This window comes from Teleopsis dalmanni, chromosome 2 (genome assembly GCF_002237135.1).
Source record: "Teleopsis dalmanni isolate 2A chromosome 2, ASM223713v2, whole genome shotgun sequence".
Lineage (NCBI taxonomy): Eukaryota > Metazoa > Arthropoda > Insecta > Diptera > Diopsidae > Teleopsis > Teleopsis dalmanni.
Genome location: NC_051847.1, coordinates 92792265 through 92813346, shown reverse-complemented (window position 1 = coordinate 92813346; position 21082 = coordinate 92792265). Strand labels below are relative to the sequence as shown.

General features: G+C 33.7%; 1 protein-coding gene across 4 annotated transcripts in view; it reads right to left on the bottom strand.

Moving 5' to 3' along the window:
• Nucleotides 1-21082, bottom strand: part of LOC119686161 (filamin-C) — a 585474-nt gene that overhangs the window by 29284 nt on the left and 535108 nt on the right. Inside the window, exons 1-2 of one of the 4 annotated variants that reach the window (XM_038100660.1) lie at nucleotides 6113-6269; nucleotides 988-1403 (exon numbers count right to left, since the gene is read on the bottom strand). The exons of the other annotated variants lie outside the window; for them this stretch is intronic. The gene's annotated coding sequence lies outside the window, so the exon portion shown is untranslated. Of the gene's footprint in view, nucleotides 1-987; nucleotides 1404-6112; nucleotides 6270-21082 lie in introns of those variants that run through there. 4 annotated transcript variants of the gene reach the window in all.

Below are 21082 nucleotides of genomic sequence, written 5' to 3'. Positions count from 1 at the left end.
AAATTGTGTTGTACAATCAAATATTTTTATATATATTTTATTACCCTATTATTACATATTATTACTATTATATTCTACTATTATATTATAATGTTACTTTAAAAATATATGATTGGACAATAAAATTTGACAGATCGAGAGTAAATTTAGGTTGAATCCAGCTTTACCAATCAAAGTAATCTAACATTTCTGTAGTAGTATCAGTAGACATTTATATTTTTCATAAATACATATATCGAAAGAAATCATAGTTTACCTGTCAAATCATATAAAACAGTTGTTAATTTCAGGGTAAGTTTGCTGCTATGGCAAAATATCTAGAGCATTGTAAATAAATGTGGAGTGTTCTGAATTTTGCTCCAGACTAACCAATCGAAAACGCCTTAAGTAAAAAGTAAATTCAAAATTTTTTATTTTTGAATTTTTGTCAATTTCGCCCACTGTTGTTTTTGATTTTGTCTTGAAAGCAATTTATTCAAATATTTTTATAGCATTTTTCTAAACAAGGAATTGCCGTTTTATTTATTACAAAACAAAAATCTGTAAAGAAGTGGTTGACATGTTCAATGGAAATTTCTTTTCACTACGGAGCAGCTAATTCCAAATCTACTACATCAGCGAAGCCAAATGCATGCTGCTTCAATAGATCAGCGGATATGAGCACCTGAGTAATGGCTACCAGTTAACAACAAGAAAAACAACCTTGTCTGCGGTTGTGGATGGATGGATGGATGGGATGGGAGCAAAAAGAACTACAATCGAAGCGCAGGTGAGCCATTCAAATGAGATAAGAAAAGAATTATGCAGCTTCTTTATGTTTATAGCTGCCATTGAAATCCGTTCTTCTAGTCATGCAACAGTTGCATAGACGCTAGAGCATAGATACTTGTGCATAGATACTTGTGCATAGATAGACGTACATAGATACTCAGTTATATAATGCATAGTGCGCAGGGGGATATGGTGAAGGCAATGAATGATACACACCTCTGAAACTGCTTTGGTTGAAGTTTATTGATGATGAAGAATTTCCGGAATTTATTTTGTGGTTGATTTAATGGACAAACTAATAAATTCACGTAATTACTATTGGAGAAGTCGACGAAGCAGCTGAGTGTAGAGTGCTTAGCTTGTAGCCAGCAGTGCTTGTTGCTGCCGGTGCGGTTAATGAGCGTTCCGTGGCGTTGATTGCGGCAGTGCAAGAATCCGTTGTTGCCAATTAAATTTTATATGAATTTTTGTGAGACGCGGAGCGGGAAACTCTAAGACTCTTAAATTCTTGTGAAGCTGGAAACTCTTTTGCATTGAATCACAGCGGCGACGTTTGAATTGCTTAGGAATTGTTTGGCCATTAATTAATAAAGAATTCGCTTAAATTAAACGGAGTTTTGCTGTGATTAAACCTAAACATGTGCAAATTACAGAAATTATTTTAATTTTGAATTTTTAATTACGAAAAAATTTCAACAAAACAAATTTTATCAAAAAATTTTTATTATTTTTTATAATTTAAGTTTAAAACGCGGTCAAAAGTTTAAGTTTAATTTTGTATTTTTTTTTTATTTATTTTTTTAATAATTTTTTTTTCCTTCTATTAGTTTTGTTGCTTTAAGCGTTGATTTTTTTATTTCACAAAGACACACCGACGAACGCACGCGTCATTAAAATACGCCTGCGTGGTTGCGCGGTTTGTAAATTTTTTTTTAAATTTTTTAAAAAATTTTTTTTTTTGGTAATGTAAGCGTTTTACTCGCGTTTTGTTAAGCGTGATTTTTTTTATTTATTTTTGTAAATTTTTTTCATAGCCACTCTGCATGTGCGCTTGCGCTGCTGCGTTCATAAACTCTTCGCAGCCAAATTTGTATCGGAATTTGTATCTGAATTTCTCGTCAAATTTTGAAGTTTGAGGTTTAAATAAAAAGCTGAAGCGCTGAAAACCGGTTGAATGAATTATGCTCAGAGTGGCGAAATAAAGGGAAGAAAAATTTCAGTTTCACTATGTTTTGCCCAAAAGAAATGGTAATGCATAAGTGAGAAGACTCGGCGAAGACCGCGGTCTCAGTGAAGATAACAGAAACAGTTTCTCGGTTTCTTGGAATGTGAAAATGTGTGCCAATATTTACATTCCGCTTGTCGACCAAGCGACTCACCGCTGCTAATAAGTAAAAAGCGTAGAAAAGGGCGGATTATGCTTTGACAACGGAATGGGTTAAGGCTTGGCCAATGCTGGAGTGGAAAGTGGAAGTACCGTTTAAAATTGGTTTTTGTTTCGAAGTTTTTATAGAGGAAGTGTTTATGTTTACCATTTTGGGAAAAAAAAAATCATTTCTTTTCTATTTAACCTCAGCTAAAACAATAACCACTTTATTTTTGTTTCTTCAGATACAATTGTTTTGATAAAAATCTATTGAGTTTTTTTCGAACGACAATTGTAAATAAAAGTTCTGTTAGCAAAAAATAAATAGAAATTCCAACATTAAAAAGTTTTATTTTAATAACATAAAAACCCTCGAGATATTGGTGAAAAAATGAAATTAAATATTGCTAAATCTACATTTTACAAAGTTAAGAGTGCCAGTTAGTAGCACTAAAAGCAGAAGGAAAAATTTCATAAAAAATTTCTGTGGAGAATCTCTGTGTAAACATTTTCTATTGTATGGACATACCGGCTGACTAACTAAATTGACCGATAGTCCAACGACACGATAATAAGCGTTACATATTTATACAATTACGGCTATTAGAGTGTTGGGATCTATTAGGGGTCCATAGGTGCTGTACAGAAAAAACTTGATTTTGTGAATTGAATACTAAATTTAAAACAGATTTTTATTCCTAATGAAGAAAATAGATTTTGAGAAATACTACAGTTTTCATGACGAGGTTCAATAAAGGAATGTGTTTTATGAGGTATAAAATAATATTAAGTGTTATTCTCACACATTTCAAAGATGTTTTTGAAGATAACATATGTAAGTCCCGGGAGCCAAACTAATGTTTACTATTATGTTATATTGCAAATTGTTATTTTGTTAACTATTAAACGGATCATAAATTTTAATTATTTAAAGATAGTAACAAAAAAATAAAGTCTGTTTTAATAGACAGATTAGTTAGATACGATTAGGTAGTTAAAACTAATTGGCCGACCTTCTACATAGACATAATATTATAAATATGTAGCGATTTCAGATGAAAGGCAAGGATCATGAGAGCTAATGAACCACATCATTAATGAACGATTATCATTAGCGAATTTAAGGACATATTTCCAAAATATCACCAAAAATATATTACTTGTATTTTTGACAGAGTATCAAAAGGAGTAAAGCTTTTTTGGTGTTTCTGAAGAACGGGATAGAAAGTGAAGAAGAGAGAATATCCAGAATATTTTATGCATCTTCTATGAAATTATTAATGATCTGAAATAATCTAAAATGGAATCATAACACATTGGCTGATAAGTTGGTAGGATGGCACACTAGCAGAGTCACTAATAATAAATTTAATTATATTTTAAAAAGTGGCAACTTTCAAATGATGCCGGTCTGAATTTCACGACATTTGAATGATTATTGATTACAGCTATAAGATGTTCAAGCTGAGGATGCTACTTTCGACAATGGAGCATCATAGATTCAAACAATTTCGTATTTTGATTTGTCATTGCTTTTTAATTGAAAAAATACTGTGAGTGCAAAAGCTTGGCTTAAATAGTGCTTTTAGACAACAATCAGACAACTCCGTCAAAAGCGGCCAAAAACTCAACAGACACCTGGGAAGATCGTAGTGTTTTTATTTTGGAAAGCACGGGGAATTTTATTCATCCACTAAGTGGGAAAAGATCGGATCATCAATAGTTATCATTTGGAGAAGAAAAAAATTCTCTTGTCGAGTTAATGTGACTTGTCACAAATCTTTGGCTACCATGGCCAAATTGCGCGGATCATATTGGTTTCCAACTCAGATTGTAATTACCAGACCTAGCCCCAACGATTACTATCTATTCATAGGCCTCAGAAACATGTTTTAGGGGAATAGATTTTGCTTTTATGAAAAAGTCATCTAAAATTGAGATATATTTTTAGGTCTAAGATGAATCATTCTACAAGAGAGGTACCGAAATGTTAGAGAACCACTGAAATGCTTGTATTACTTTTGAAGGAAACTACATTGACGAATAAAATCGAATGTTGCCAAACATTGGTTCTTTTATTCGTAATCTTATGGACTTATTAGCCATTATTTTATATTATGAATTATGGAGTTCATTTATATTATTTCAGAGATCAGGCAGTTAATTAGTAAAAATATAATTAATAATATTCTTGACTTTAGAACGTTTGATGTATTACGATAACCTTGGTTGTATTGTATGATATGTGGTAGGATTTCAACATGAAAAGCATTATAGATATAATTAAGTTATAGATACAGCAACCCAGATGAAAAATGTGAAATCCGTAATGCCAGTTGTGATGGCAAAACTATTACTCTATTTAGTTAATTTTGGAATAAGTTTTACCCAGTTTACTGGTGTGGTATTGGCTTATAAGTATTACCCTCATATTAAAACTGTAAATATGGAACTTTGATTTTTTTAAATCAATGGAAACCAAGCCCTGGTTTAGTAGAATTAAATGAAACATGTAAATATGCGAACATTAATAGATTTGGAGCGTTGAAGCCTATATAGGTTTATAGGTTTGTACTTTACATTATGTATTGTGTCAAGTGGTGATGCTGTAGCTCCCAGACTGAGTTGGATTGCCTTTCTCACGGCTTAAAAAATTGTTATTTCATATTCCATTAACTCTTCATATTAGGTTAGGCATGGTTATGACCTCTAATCTTCCCTGAAATTACTTACTCTAAGAGGTTTATTTATTCTGTTACTTTTCTCCCTTCCCTTACTCACTTGTTGAGAATATGAAAGTATTGGGAAGTATACGGGAAGTAAAAGTGTAGAAATAAACAATAAATAAATAAATAAAATTGAATTTAAAAAATATTACTAAGTGGAAAACCTATAAAAACCGTCGATAATTGCATGAAAGCGTCTACGCAGGGTTCGCACCGCTTCAGAGGCAAAACAAGATGCAGGCAAGCGTGCAGCCAGCGCTGCAGCAAACAACATTCCTTCAGGTTAAAATCTTGTTAATGCACTGAAATACAGTAAACAACAACAACAAATGCAGCAACAACAAAGTGCACGTTTCATGAAAACAATATAAAATACAAAAAAAAAACACAAAAACAACAACAAAAAAGTAAAAAAGAAACTGAAAATAAACTTGGTCAATACAATCGCGATCTTAACGCGAATCTTGTTGTGCTGCAAAACAACAACAGAAACAGCAGAAACGACGACAACAACAACACCAACAACGAGAGCAGCAGAGACAACAACCACAACAAAGGCAGCACACAAAGGCAACAGGCTGTTGCTCGAGAGGCAGGTAGGGCGGTAGGCACAGTTACGTTGTACGGGTTTATGCAAGTAACTAAGCGTCTAAGGTAGGTTAGGCACAAGTCGAGCTGTGCCAGCGAGAAAAACATTTTACATTTTCATTTATTTTCGTATCAACACAAAATGGCGTACAATGCGCACAAGCATTTGGATTAGGTTTGTTTTTGTTTTTGTTTTCATTGATTTTTTTTTTGTTTGGATTTTCAATTATAACTGCAGTGGAACACAAATCCAATTTCAGTCGGAAAGATAAAAACTATCCTCGAAAACATTTGAAAAACTGAACAACTGAAAAACGCTCCGAAAAGTTCATTAAACTGGTTTTCAAAAGCGTTTCTTTTTGCGTCAACTCGCATTTGCATATTTGGCTATGAACGAGTACGAGTTGTTTTTGTTTTTTCAATTCATTTTTGTCATTTTTTTTTTTTTTGATAAATTTTTGGTATTTGCTCATAGCTGAGGAATTTGTCTAGCGAACAGTGAACAACGAATTTCATTAAAACTTTTTATTGTATTTTGTCAAATTATTGAAATACTTTTTTTTTTTGTTTTTTGCTTTGTAATAAACGGAAAACGCGAATAGCAACGAAATGATTAGAAATTTTTTTTTTTTTTAAATATAGTTTTAAACTTTTATCTCACAATTGGCGCTTGTTTTTGTTGTGCTTTTCATTAACTAAAATTTTTCACTTCTTGTCTGGCAAAGACCGTTTGGGACGTTTGCCTTTGAGCCGTGCACTTTTAATTTTTTTCCGCAGACGTGTCAGTTTCGTACCGAACGCGAGTTGAGACTGCCGCCGCCGGTTTGAGCCATTGTCGAGATTCTCAGGTAAGCAATGTTAGCTGAATCACAAACTCACACACACACGTACACACCTGACACACGCTTTGTTGTGTTGTTTGTTTGTGTTGGGAAGAGCAGTAGAGTGCTAGAGTGGCTAAGTGAGATCGTGGGCAAATTGTTGTGTTGAAGTTACTCTTCAATGGTTCTTTTGTGTAAATCATTTTATTGTTCTGAGCCGATGTTGTTGTTGTTGTGTTTGTGCAAACGCTTATTTGAGCACAGTTCCGTGTGTGTTTTGTTCACAGTGGAAGCACGACCGCAGCATATCGCATTTCTCACCTGTTGCGTTTTGTTGGTGTTTGTGTTTGTGGTTAGGTTGACAGTGGCGGACTCAAAAGGTGGGAGTTAAGTGAGTGAAGTGGAATTATTTTAGTTCATTTGTCAGAGAAAACAAACTATTTTATGAGTTAATTAAATTAGTTAGAGAGAAGAACTAAGAAAAATGACTTCATTGAAGAAAACACAGTTTTACAATGATTGAATTAAATTTACTTTTGGCCTCTAAAAATTATATTAATAAACTATTTTATATATTATTATTTTATATTATTAATAGAAGGTGTATTTGCTATCATTGCAGAGTTTATTTATTGATATCCTCTTTTTACTGGTTTATATATAAATGCAAAACTAAAAACAAGTGAATTTTTAATCATATTTATTGGAGTAAATTTAACATTATTTCCACAACATTTTCTAGAATTAGTTGGAATTATGGTTATCTATATATATATCATATATATTTCTCGAAATTGTAATAATACTTCTCCCTAAAAAAGAAGGCGAATACGAACTTCAAATTGTCGGAGATCGGAATAAAAATTAAAAATAAACTCATAAGTTTTTCATTGTAAAGTTTCACAGACCCCTTTTCAAAAAACTCGAATAAAGAACTATAATGTTGAAAGATATCAAAAGTAGTGAACTATATAACAAAAAATTTTCAATATAATTTTAATTAACTGAATTTTTGTCAACGGTTTAGATGCAGTCTGAAAAAATATTATTATTTCTTTTAGCGTCTTTAGCCCCACATTATATTAGCAAAACATCAACATACGATATTTCTAGGTTCCAAAAAATTAAAAGTTACTGATATAGATTGTGCTTCTATATTCGTACATGAATGCTTTAAATTTATGTGATTTATTAATTTAACAAACTGTCTTTTGCTAAAAAACATTTGTTCACTACATTTTTCGAACCTCTCTATTAAATACAATTATTTCTATTAAGTAAAATAGTCACTTGCCCCGTCATATTGGCTTTAAAAACAAATTTAATAGAAAAATAAAGTGGTTTCAAAAAGTAGTCAACTACAACATCAAAATCTGTGTTTGTATTATTTTAATTAATTGAATTTTTGGCTGACCGTACAGTTGTTTCGAGTAGCGGTAAATATCCATAATCGGTGGTCTTAAAAATAATTCTTGTATTTAATTATTCGTAAATAATTTCTCGAGACTACTAGTACTAAGGGTTGGATGCGTGCACTCCACGATTACCACGGGCGAGACAATATATTTTGTATATAAATTATAATATATAATATTTTATCTATATAATATAAAGATCAAGTCTATTTCCAACAAAAAAAGGGATTAGTAGTGAGTAAATTTTCAAAACTAAAACATAATTTTTTAATCTTGTGAGTTCTTGAGCTGATCACACTACTATTTCGGACATCGTTAAATATCCATCACTCAACAATTATTACGTAGCTAGTCGTCCAAGAATTCTTAAGAACTAGAAATAACCACGAATGCAGAGATATTCAAGTATAGATTAATAACACGGTCCTGAACACTAGAAGTTTTCGCGCATAACTGTGAATTATGAAATCAGTCGTAAATTCGCCCTGTTATACGGCTGCACTACTTGGAGAGTGTTTGTACTGGTCACGAAACTCGTCTAAGCCTTTATCAGTAAATCAGTAAATGTTTTCGTGATATTATGTGAATCTTCTGTCTTTATACCATAATAAATGCTGAGTTGTTGAATATAACCAGGAAACCAGGTTGAATTTGCTGTTTGAATTCAGGAATAGGAGTTAAGTGACCCAGGGCTGCAAAAACGATGACTGCAACTTCAAACAAGCGTTGCAGCTGAATTCTTTTTAATAGGAAGAAGATAGACTTAGACTTAAGTCTATTCAAAATAACGTAATCAGTTCATATCATTTAGAAGTGGAAGACTAATTGACAGAAATCCCGGCGTAGACAGGAATTGTAGCAAGGGTGGTTTGTTAGCAATGTATTATTTGTAGATTAAATTTCTTCTTCTCCTTTACATCCCTTTTTACCCTTGGATACAACACTGATGTTAAGAGTAAAGAAGTAATTATCCACTATTCATAAAAAGCTTAGTTGAAAAATAGTTGGAATTGTCTATTATTTAATTAATTGTCTATTATCAAATTAAGTCTGTTGTAATAGACTTAATTGGAATTAAGTCTATTACTTAATTATTATTTAATTAATTAATTAAGCTTATATTTTTGAATAAATTGATGAATTATTGAATTTTTAACTGAATAATAATAAAACATGATTTCTAAATCTTCAACGTCAAACTGTACATAGTACACAGTTTATAAGCTACTGGACATGGTAATTTGGTTCTTGACTTTGCTAAAAATGTACAGAGAATATTTATATTCACCACAGTGGGCTGTATGTGCTTAAATGCTTTGCATTGATAATGTGGTTAAATTCAAATTTTTTATAGTTTGATTGATATTTATTAATAATTATAATAAATTATTAATTTATAAAATAGACTTAATAATAAATGATTGGAACTATTGCTCACATACATTTAAAGAAAATATGAATGGATGTAGTGTTGTTGGTAATCCATTTTATTTCACCACAGCCGTTAAAAATATTGGAAGAATGCTAAAGTGTTATTAATTAATTTAATATTAATATTAAATATTATTAATATTAATCATATTAATAAAATTAATAATATAATTTAATATTTTAAAATAAATTCTTAAAAATTATTGTATTAAACTTTTTATGTGACTTCTTCATATTAATAAATAAATAATAATTAATCTATCAAAAGTCCTTTTGCCTGACATTGCATATTTCTTTTTCCATTATAAAATACACTACAATACTTAGTTTATTTAATAAATAAATAAAATATTTTTAATTCTACAAAAAACATTGGCGATCTGACTTACCTGGTACAGTTTCTCCATTGAACGTAATTTGTACAGAATGCGTACCCGGTTCGTGAGGGGTGAAGCTCGCAATGAAGCGTTGTCCGCCCAATGAACGCACAGAAGAAGTCACACGTCCTCCGTTAACTAGAATTTCTAAATTGCCCGAACCTGCTTTTGAACCGTCGATCTCAAATTCCACGGGACGTCCAATGGCACCATTCGGTATGTCTTGTACACGTATTGCTTTGGCACCAGTGGCATTGCTGTCTATAGGACGAAAACGTGACAATGAGCTGTAGCCGTATTGACCGCTCAAGCCATTGTCAGTGTGTGTGCGTTCCGTGACCACGTGTTGACTCGATTCCTTAACTGTCTTCGTGTAGCCGCCTGACTTGTCCGTGTAGGTATTATTTGAATGTGACTTGACGGTAATGGCACTTGGTCTAAAACAAATAACATATTAAGCAATAAATCGGAGTTATTAAGTACGTTGTGCTTACTTATAACGATCGACATCATCGATGCTTCCATGGCGATCACGATCGGAATGGTATTTCTTCTCTTGTAAGGCAAACTTATTATATTGTGTGTTTCGTTGCGTTTCATTGTCGATGTCGGGACGATTGTAAGACAAATCAGTGTTCAGCTGCGTTTCCGTCATGTTGGCCAAGGACTCCAGTGAGTTATGGGATAGCATGTGCTTCGTTTTGTTGATGACATCCCAACTGTCACGACGCGCTGATGTGGGTTTGATCGAAGAAACTCGCACATTGGACGAATGATCGATGCGTGGCTCTGGTGAAGCTGTACGGCGTATGCGTTCTGTAGTGCCGTAAAGCGATGGACTTGCGCGTACATTGGAGTCAGTAACGAAGTTGGAAGAAGACTTGTAGGTGGAAGATTTTTCAATACGTGAAGTTTCGTATTCAGAGCGATTGATGCCATTCTGTGTGAGGAAGAGAAAAGGAGTTAAAAATTCTAAGTATGGATAATGGGGGTATTACCTTGTTGAGTGTAGATACTGGGCTGCCAATGCGATGTGTTGCTGTTGTGATGTAAGCATTGTTGGGTGAATAGCGTTGAACAGGCGATGGCGTCATATGCCGTGGACTTACGCTCAGATTGCGTGTGGCTGTCTCGTATTGGTTCGAGGTTTTTACTGTGAGTGGACTGTGTGTGCGCACCTCACTTGAACGTATCTATTTTGAAATGGATTGTTAAACAATATTAGTCGCTTTTCACTTGTGTTTCGAGGTTATGTTAAAAATTAACAAAATTACATTAAACAACAACAACAATAAAAAACATTAAAGGTTATATTAAGTGTAGAATTTAGTTACATTGTGTGTGGGACTAGGAATGGGGCTCAACTTGGCGGTGTACGTTGCGGTTGCTCTCGCAGTTTGCTGCTGATCGTAAAACTCTTCGCGACTCTCGCGTGGTGGTGCCAATTTTAAATTTCGATTCGTGCGTTTCTGGTTGTAAAGTTCATTCTCTTTATCATAGTAGTAATCGTTTTTGGTGGAAGAAGAAGTTGAAGCTTTAGAGTCGCGTCGTGCATTTACCGTGTACAGGTCCGTGGAGTTAATGTACTTTGTGGTTGGACTGTATTGTTCACGTTGTGGTGGTTGTGGCGCCGGAGGTGGTGGAGGGGATGTAGCCAATCGTTCCTAATATAATTTTGTGAGGATACAGTATAGTGTTTGAGGTTAGAAAGAAATTAGTGAGTAGTGTACGTGTACAGGTACAAAAAATATTAGTAACAAAAACAAATTTTACTGTAAAAAATACAAAATCATGCCTTCACCGTATCTGAGATACTCACTTCACTTTCGCGTTTATAATAACTTGAGCTTGTACGATAGTCGCTCGAATCCAGCTTCGGTGAATACTGCGGTGAATAAGACCTCTGTCGTTCGGGTGTGTTGTGAGAATTAAGCAAATCCCTACGTGACAACGAGGAATTACGGTAGTCATTGTGCCGTGTACTGGTTGTCGATGTGTAATGCATTGAGGGACTTTCTGACCGGTGTTTGTTGTCATGCAAAGGACTGCTGCGCGTCTTGCCCGAACGTCCCTTAGTGCCCACTCGCATGATGAATGGCGAACCTTTCACATCGTAGCCGTTAAAGTACACGTAAACACGATATTTGCCATTTTGTCGTGGCATGAAAGTCACGCGGAATTTGTTTTCCACAATCTTTTCAATTGAGCAAACCAACGAACGCTTGTCGTGTACAATGTCAACGTGCAACTCACCAGTGACGCCGACACCGCGTGCATCTACTTCGAAAGAGTGTGCACGCAGAGCTTGTGCTCCATCGAGACCATGCACACTAACTCCTGTTGCATCAAACACAGCGCATGTAAAGGGGCCACCTTGTATGTGCCGTCCTTGATATGTAATGGCAATCTCCCAAATTCCCGCTTCGTCTGGCTTAAATATAGCGCTGTGCCCTTCCTCCACTTTCTTCAGTGGACAATTGTGTGAAATTCCTGTCGGAGAGACTGCAGTGACAAGTATATCTTCCGTCTTTGGTGCACCAGTAGCATTGACGAGTACTTCAACTAGACTGCCAAGTGCGCAGGGGGCCATGCCGGGCGGTGCTACTTGTATAAAGCGTGGTAGCACGCGGAAGAAATGTCCACCGAGACTGTCCTCGCCAATTTCGACAACGATTTCATGCATGCCATATTTGTCAGGTATGTAGACACCCTCGCCGTGAGCATTCAGGCGGACTGGCTGTGGATGACCAGTGGGTGGCATAATCACTGCCCTTACTTGGCTCAGGCTGACTTCGCGCGACATCACGTCAATACGAAAATGGGTCTGCGCCGCAAATTATTACGTATAAAAAAAAATTTGAAAATTTAAAGATGTTAAATATTGAAAATATACTTTCGTGTTGAAAAAAAAAACAAAAACATAATTAAATGAAATTAAAAAAAAACATTAAGAAAATGAAGAAGAGTTAAAATATAAATAAATTAAAAATAAACAGAACAAGTGTAAATAAAAAAAAAGAAAATTAAAAACGAAAAATGATAAAATGAAAATAAGAAAATAGAATGGAAAATGAGGAAAACAAAATAAGAAAAATAAAGAAGGTAAAATATTAAGTAGAGTTTATGAAAAATGTTATAAAAATAGTGTTTACAGAAGCAAAAGAAAATTGATAATAAAACTAAGAAAGGTAAAATAAAAAAAAAAATAAAAATATTAAAAAAAAGATGAAAAAAAACTGGTAATTTAAAAATTTTAAAATAAATGCATTAAAAATAATAATTAATTATAATTTAATCATAATATCCATTTTATTTTAAAAACTTGGTGGAAATATACGTAATTGACGAAATCATACCGGTTCGCCCACTCTTCCGGAATTACTCTCCATATAGACATTAACTAAATCGGACAGCGGTGGCCTTGGCGGTACCCACTGAAGATGCGCTGCATAAGCCATAATACCCAAGTGCTCAACTTCTGGATTCGCCATATCTTTGGCAGTTAGAATGGGCTGCACACCCAGTTTGGCACCAGCTTCCACGGCTTTGCGAATGTTATTTTCAAAATGAAATGGATCTGTGCTGAGTTTCTCAGGAGCTGGAGCAGGTCCACCTAAACCTTTTATAACTTCACAGAAAACACGTCCATCATTCCAATCGGTCTACATTCAAGAAAAATATAAAAGTGATGAGAATCATTTGTGTTCTTAACATAAAAGCGAATTAAAACTTACAGTGAAATTTTTGACAGGTTCTTTAATTTGAGTGTTAACCCAACGCATTGTGGCATTGTAGCCTGGACCACCAGGTTTCATAAAGTAGGATAAATATGTCATACCAGATAACTCATCCAACCATGGAGAAGCCAAATATTCTGGTTCCAACACTTTTGGCACACCGAATTCGCGTTGTGCAATGTTCATGGCATTCGTGCAGTTTCTGACACTTTGACTAGGATCAAGTGAGCGCCAGTGTGGAAAGAGGCCAGGTTGACAATAGTCCAACAAAGCTGACAAATTGACTCCACTGTTCCAATCGGTAGTTAAATTTGTGATTTTGCAATCAGGTAAGGCAGCTTGAAGCCAAGCCAACATAAGCTTACGTGGCGGAAATTTACTACGGCCAATTTGGTAGCGCACAATCAGTGACCAAATTAGGCCCAAAATAAGTTTCACATTGCCGTTGACTATGTCCACATTGCCAATGTTGACGAGCTTAATGTGGTCAGCCTCGACAGCGTTTAAGGCAGTTGTCGCATTTTCTAAATAGTGATGTTGATTCGCTGGCCGTCGATTCCATGATGGCTTAAGTGGACGAGTTTGGAGGTTCTCCACCAGCGCACATAGGCAAGTGCCATCGCAGAAGTCTGTTGCCCAATCGTGTACCTAAAATGAGGTAGAACAAAATGCAACTTAAGTAAAAGTATATGCAAATTTGTAAATAAAACAAAAGACATGAGTGAGTATGTGAGAATGAATAACTTTGAACACTGACGGGAATGAATGCAGATGATAGACGACGTGAGACTTGGTAAATGTTTAAATAAGAGAGTGAAGATTTTGGAGGCAAACATTGAAATTTATTTCGAGCCGATTCTGCAGGTGCAACTTAACCCTCAAAACTATCTTAAATGTAAATTAAGTCCTTAAGTTGATGACTTAAGCACGACTTGATTCAGTATTGCGACTTAAGTTACGGCCGAGAAATTGGTCATAATTATAAAGTTTTTGTATAAGAATATAAAAGATATAAGATTCATAGATAATGTAATTTTACTCTTTATTAGATAAATTTATATTACAAAACTGTAAAATCTTGACGTAATTGGTATCATGAGAAACTTTAAAAGTATTTATTAAAGTAAATCTTATCGTTGTGGCGGGACTGAGTTTTCTGAACTCAAATAACGACTGAAGTTATTTACCTAAAAAGGCAAATGTACCCTATAATCCACTAACTAATGATTGCAAGGTAATGATAATACGAGCGAATTATAAACGAGCCTTAGTGGAAGAAATCTTAGTTTATGGAACCGTAAGTATCAAAATACTTAAGAAACCTTCACTAAAATGCATAATCAGATTAAAAAATTTTTAATGCTATAATATGGATGACACTATCTTGTCTCATATCTTTGAAAATAGAATGTCCATGATTTCCTTTGAGATAGGAAATCATCATAGTTTTCAAGCTAGGGATGGAAGGGATATTTATTACAATGTGTATAACCAATACTACTCATTTGTACTCATAGTACTCATTCAGATAGTACCCATTTAAAAAAATGCTATTTTGTATTAAGAAATAGTTTTTTACTATGAGATATAGTGAGATAATCGCACTCAATTTTTGTTATCATTCTTTTTATAATCCATTCATTTAAGCATCTATTCAGCGAATACTGATTTTTCCTTTGATGCAAAATTCATTATAAAGGTTAAAGCTCTTTAGATCGGAAAAATGACAGCCATTATACATGAGTATACTGAGCTCTATTATTTTATATTGTTGTGATTACAGCATGTCTTGTTTGAAGAAACCTTATCAGATGTTGAGGTTTTTAAGATGGATTTTTTGTCTATGGATGGAACATTTGTCTAAGCTAGAACATTTCCATGATTAGGTTTGGGTGAAAATATCTAAATATGAATTCTGTATCTGCGTTGAAAGTTAGAACACATATTTTCGTCGCGGTGGGCAGATCAGCTGTGTATATTATATAAAATTAGTTCAAGAACAACACCTTAGGGAGCGTTGGAGTGAATTTTAATCAAATTTGATATTTCCTTTTTAATTAAACAATAAGGTGTCGGTTATTTACATTTCACAAAACATGCTGGACAATATAAACTGGATAGGGCAATATCTTTTTAAGTTTATATAGCAGTCCATCATGCTGGATTTTATCAAACACTTGCTTAATATATAGAAGTACAAGTGTACAGATTTCCTTGTCTTCCATAGAAATATGCATGGTTCTGAAAACTCTTTAAATTTTGTCAATAGTTCCATAAAGAGATTTTTTTTTAATTAGAAGTGAACTACAACAACAAAAATTCTTTTTATATTATTTTCATTAATTGAATTTTTGGCTGATCATGTAGCTGTTTCGAGTTCCATGTTAGTCTCTAAAGCCAAATTTATCTTTAGGTAATAACTTATTCGCAGTAATTACTGATTTCAGTTTAGAGAAAAATACGGTTTTTAAGACTTTGCTTAGAACTGGTAGGAGGCTAAGTAGTGTATACAACGTTACTTCTTCGAAAGGTTTACCAGGTTTTCGTTTTAGCGCTATTACTGGTCCCTTTCATTGCAGCCGAAGGCATCTAATTATCACAAAACAATTAAAGAGCTGTGTTAGGTACATAAAACCGATTTCACTTAACTTATGCAGGACTTTAGTAGACATTAAATTGTATGTCTGCAGCTTTTTGTGATTAAATTTATATATAACTTTCGAATTTCTGCTTTAATGGCCAGAGAAAAGTCAACTTGACCGGGTGTGTTTAAAAATGATGTGATTTCTCCTATATCTCTTTTTTTCTTGCTCATGAGTTTCTTCGACCACAAGGAATTTTTGGGCAAGAGTAATTGGTTATTCCATATGTGACATTGTGAACTCATCATTTGCCATTCCTAAGGATGGAATACGAGGGACAGATTGCTTTAATTTTTTATTATTTTGCTTTACTTGCTGTCAGTCCGGAGATATATTCCTTAATCTTAGTATCCTTTTCATATTGAAGTATGTTTCCAATTTTTTTGTTTTTTTGTAATCACATTTTATCCTCAAAGATTCGAATTCAATTAGTCATATTGGCTAAAATTCTTGTTCAATTTCAGAATAATAATTAACTTTGCATATGTACTTTGGTACATATTAACTTTGCAAAAGATGTAATCAATCATATTCTTTCCATAATTATAAATTACTAGAGATAGAGGAATATAGAGAGCGATAGAGTCTACTAAAGTTCTAAATAGTATGAATATTCAGATCTGTATCAGAGTTTTGGGATGAAAACAATAGAAATGTTCTGCTTTATTCGACAAGATTTCGTTACCATACAAACACTGAGGCGAACATACTGCTGTCATTAGACACAGCATGTCGTCTAGAACGTCGGAAACTTCTTTTAGGATCAAAATCGTAAAAAGTCCAATATATTTACTGAATTAATGCATTGATTAGTGCCAAAAACTTTGTAAACTTTGAAACTAAAAGATTATCTAATATAATATATATAATGGACTAATCCATAGACTAGAGATCTTTGCGATCTTTAGTCTTAAACAATCTAATTGATTATTACTTGGTTTAATCGGTCTATAATTAGCCACTTTTTAGAACATTTTACTTATATATATTTTGAGATCTACTTTAAAATAAAAAAACTAGTGAATAATTTTTCGAATGGCAACTTCCCACAGTACTGTAGTGTTTCAATGGTCAAGTCAATTTCACTCATATAATTATAATGCACTTCCATACACTGCAATTATAAATCCATTCAAAGTAATTCGTAAAACCTTAATTGTACCTAAAAGGCAATATCAATGACGTAAGCGATTTGTTGATTTTGTTTACATTTAAAAAGTGAATGCCAATCGCTTTGTCAGTTTACACGCCTTAATCCAACAGCTCGGAACTTTGCATCATCCGCAAACAATTCGATTACAAACAATCCGAAATGAGAAGCTACGAGCTACACCGAGAATGTAAAAGCAAATATAATACCCATTTGTATGGGAATATATATTTCACATACATAAACTAAATACATATAGGTACAAACAATAGATATAATTTTTGTATTTTTAAATAAATTTTTTTTTATCTTTTCATCAAATATTTCAGTTTCACACAAATTGCTTTGGCAAATAGAAATTGAAGTGATGGTCAATAAACACATGAAAGCGCACTTGTTAAATGTAATAAAAAAAAATTCCAAAAAAAATAACAAAAAAATATTATTCGAAAAAAAAATCACATGACTTCAGTAGATACTCGTATCTTCTCTGTTAAACTTCAAGTGACCCAGTTTGTTTCCGTTAGTCTTACAATCAAAATGACAGTTGAGATGACTTCACGTTCAACTAATTCTGTTCCAAGGCGTCAAGGCATATGTGCAGCAGTAATTTATGGTGTCATGCCGAGAAGGAAGTATCTACACAAATGGAAGTATCTACACAAATGCATATGCGATATGAGCGTAGACTCCTTAGCGCAAGTATCTACTTGCATAGACAATTTTAAATATGCACTGACACCCTGTCAGTGCTACTTCGGAAGATAGGAAAATCAAAAATGACAACGAATTCGGAAGATATCACTTACTTTCACGCAAAATCAAATTATTGCAAAATGTTTCCAAATTGATTTTAAATGTTATTTCAAGAAACAAATGCGAAAGGACATAAAATAGCTGCTTTAACTGAAGTTCAAATAGACAATTGATAGATTTTCTAATCACAATTCTAGTTTATAAATTGCATACAGATATATGTGTCTATATATGTATGTGGAAACAAAAGTATTATTGGACTTAATCGAATTTCTAATACAAATAAGATTAGAGTCACATTGATATGATATGACATGACTACAAAAATGGAGCTCTTTAAAGATGCATTAACAGGACCTGTATATAAGTAAAGTTATTTGAATTCCACAAATGCAAAGTTTATACTTAAAGTAGCAATACTTTCGAGCCAGTAACTCTAAAATGAAGTCTCAACAGTTGTAAATCAAGAAAGTTTTAAATTGAAGACATAGATGCAGGCTGCAGCCATGTACAACCATATATCAATAAATTTTAAATGGTATACTAAAGACTTAGACTACTGAAGATTTGAGAAAGAAACAATAAACATACCAATAAAATAGCGGCATGATAATGTCCCAAATTTCATTTTGATCAGATAATAGTCTCCACAATCAACAGATATAAACTTTCGTGGCTTTTCAGAATGACTTTATAGTGGAGGTAAGTATCCGCATTCAAAGATATCAGAGTATCGATGTGCACAAAGGAGGATTTCTTGCAGTTTTCACATGTTAACTTCTGTAAGCTGTGAGTGCTAACAATTGATGAAATATGGATCCATTATTTCATACTTGAGGGAAAACAACAAGCCAGAGAATGGGTAGAGCCCGTGGTAGTGCTCCCAAGCGAAAAAGAACTCAACAATCGGTTGAAGAAGTTTTGGTTTCCTTATTTTAGGATTCAAATGGAATAATTATTATAGACTATTTGGAAAAAGAAAAGCCAGTTGGCAATATGGAGTATGCAGACGACGTCTGTCTCTAAAGACATAAAAGTTCTGAGTAAAAAAACAGAATTGATATACTTAGTTCCTGTGTATCCAATATCGGCCTGCACATAAGCCATGAAAAAACATAGCTTATGTGCAACGGCTACACTATCCAGGATCTTCCATCTAATGGAATTAATAATGGTGCAACATGTAAAATCATTTACAAATTTGGATAAAAGTGGTCTCGACTCAACTGTGTAAAACCAAGTCTGCTTGTGTGGAAGTCTAATCAAATAAGCACTCGTACTAAGCCTCGAATATTTAACTCGAACGTCAAATCAACGCTGTATTATGGATGTGATGTGAAATATGTTGAAAAACTCTGCTTCAATTTAATCGCGTATCCAATTTAATCCAGTATTCATAAACAAATGCTTAAGAACAATACTAAAATGTTTGGAAACACATGGAATAAACATAAGGTGCCACTAAAACCAAAAGAAGAAATTGGAAGTGGATTGGTCTCACGCTTAGGAAAATAGCATCCTACATAACAAAGCAACCCCTATGGTGGAATTCAAAAGGTGGCTACCGTGCGGAAGCTCCATTTAAGCCATGGTGAAGTAGCTTGGATCAGTAATTTAAACACGCACAGTACTCCAGAAACCAAATTACGAGAGAAGCAGGCAACACAGTAAGATTTACCATAGAAGAATCGTTGGGACCCTATGTGCCACTAGGAGAGGAGGACAGCAGAAAATAAATAAGTAATTCAATAATTAATATCGTTTGTAAATATTCTTTTGGAACTTAGCCTAGTCACTGAATGTGTTCTGCAATATTCTCTATATGTCTTCAGCAAAAATTTCATTAGACCTATAAAAGGTAATGCAATTATTTTCCAGATAAAATCAGACCTTCCTATTTCAACATTTGACAAGTACTGTGCAATTTTTACAATATTAACGAGGTTACTGTCCATCGGTGAGAACGTAAGATCAACGGCACGAATTTAGTTTTTGTTTTCCTTTTATTTCTTAAGATTTCTTCAGATATATATGGTAGTAAAAGGGCAAAAACTCACTAGAGAGAAATAGAAAGAGAGCATGAGGATATTATCTTATTGTTGTTGTGATCAAATGCTCCTTGCTTTCCTGACTTTGTTTAGAGCGGTGAACGGCACTTGGTCGTCTATGGTGACGAGCAGTTCCGGCCACTCTTGGCATGCCTCTTTAGAAGCTTGCTTATTGTTAAGTCAGCTACTACTTAAAAAGTAGAGATTAGTGCATTTGGTATCAAATGCTATGATTATCAACACACTTAACTTTATCATACGAAACTTTAAGACTTTAAAAGAAGTGTCTATTGGAGGATTATCATATGTAAGTGTTCAACATTTAACTTATAAATTTAACTTAATTATATATAATAAATTTAATACCAAATGAAAACGAAATAAAATCACATTAAAATTTATATAAAATATCTTAAACATATTTAGTGTCTTACACCATCATTTTATTTATTTACTTTGATAACAACTTTAAGACATATTACATAATTATATACTGAATTCTTGAACCTAACAGTTGCAATAAAAAGTGTGCATAAATTTCTCAATTTGAGTGCCACAGGACGTATGAGTAACGCAATAGAATACCATATTTTGTCCGAAAAATTGAAGTAAGTTTTGAGGAGAAAGAACTGAAGCTTGTCCAGCATTTCAGATACATACAGCATTTGTATTTATTTATGTTTGCACACTTGTGTGAAGAAATGCTTGTAGATGTTTTATAATAAATTGCCACTCCAATTTGGAGATTTATCACAGGATTCCAGTTGGCATATCTCAAAGCAATACCAAACGTGCAGTTGGGTTTGGTAACCTGGAAATGATAATTTTACAGTTGAGCTTGGATTTCTGTTAGATATGTCAAAGCGTTGACAATTATGGGAAACTAAAATCTGTGCGAATAGTAAGTAAAAGTTTCAAAATTCAAAATATGACGTGCCTATAAAATAAAATTAAAGTGCCATGTCAGTTGTTTGTTCTCACAGACCTACGTATGAATACGTAATAGTGCGGCAAATGAACAAGAGAAGCAAGCTGACAGGTAGACAGGTCGACAGACTGACACTCTGACACTCTGACAAACAGACAGACATGCTGACTGACATACGGATGGAGCTTAAATATTCACATTAACTTGACGCTTCTGTGGCAATTGTTGAATGCATAAAACACTGAACCACAAGATCATATCCAACGAACCGATGGCGATGGCGATGGTGATGGCATCTCTTCCCTTCCTCAGTATCGTTAAGTCAT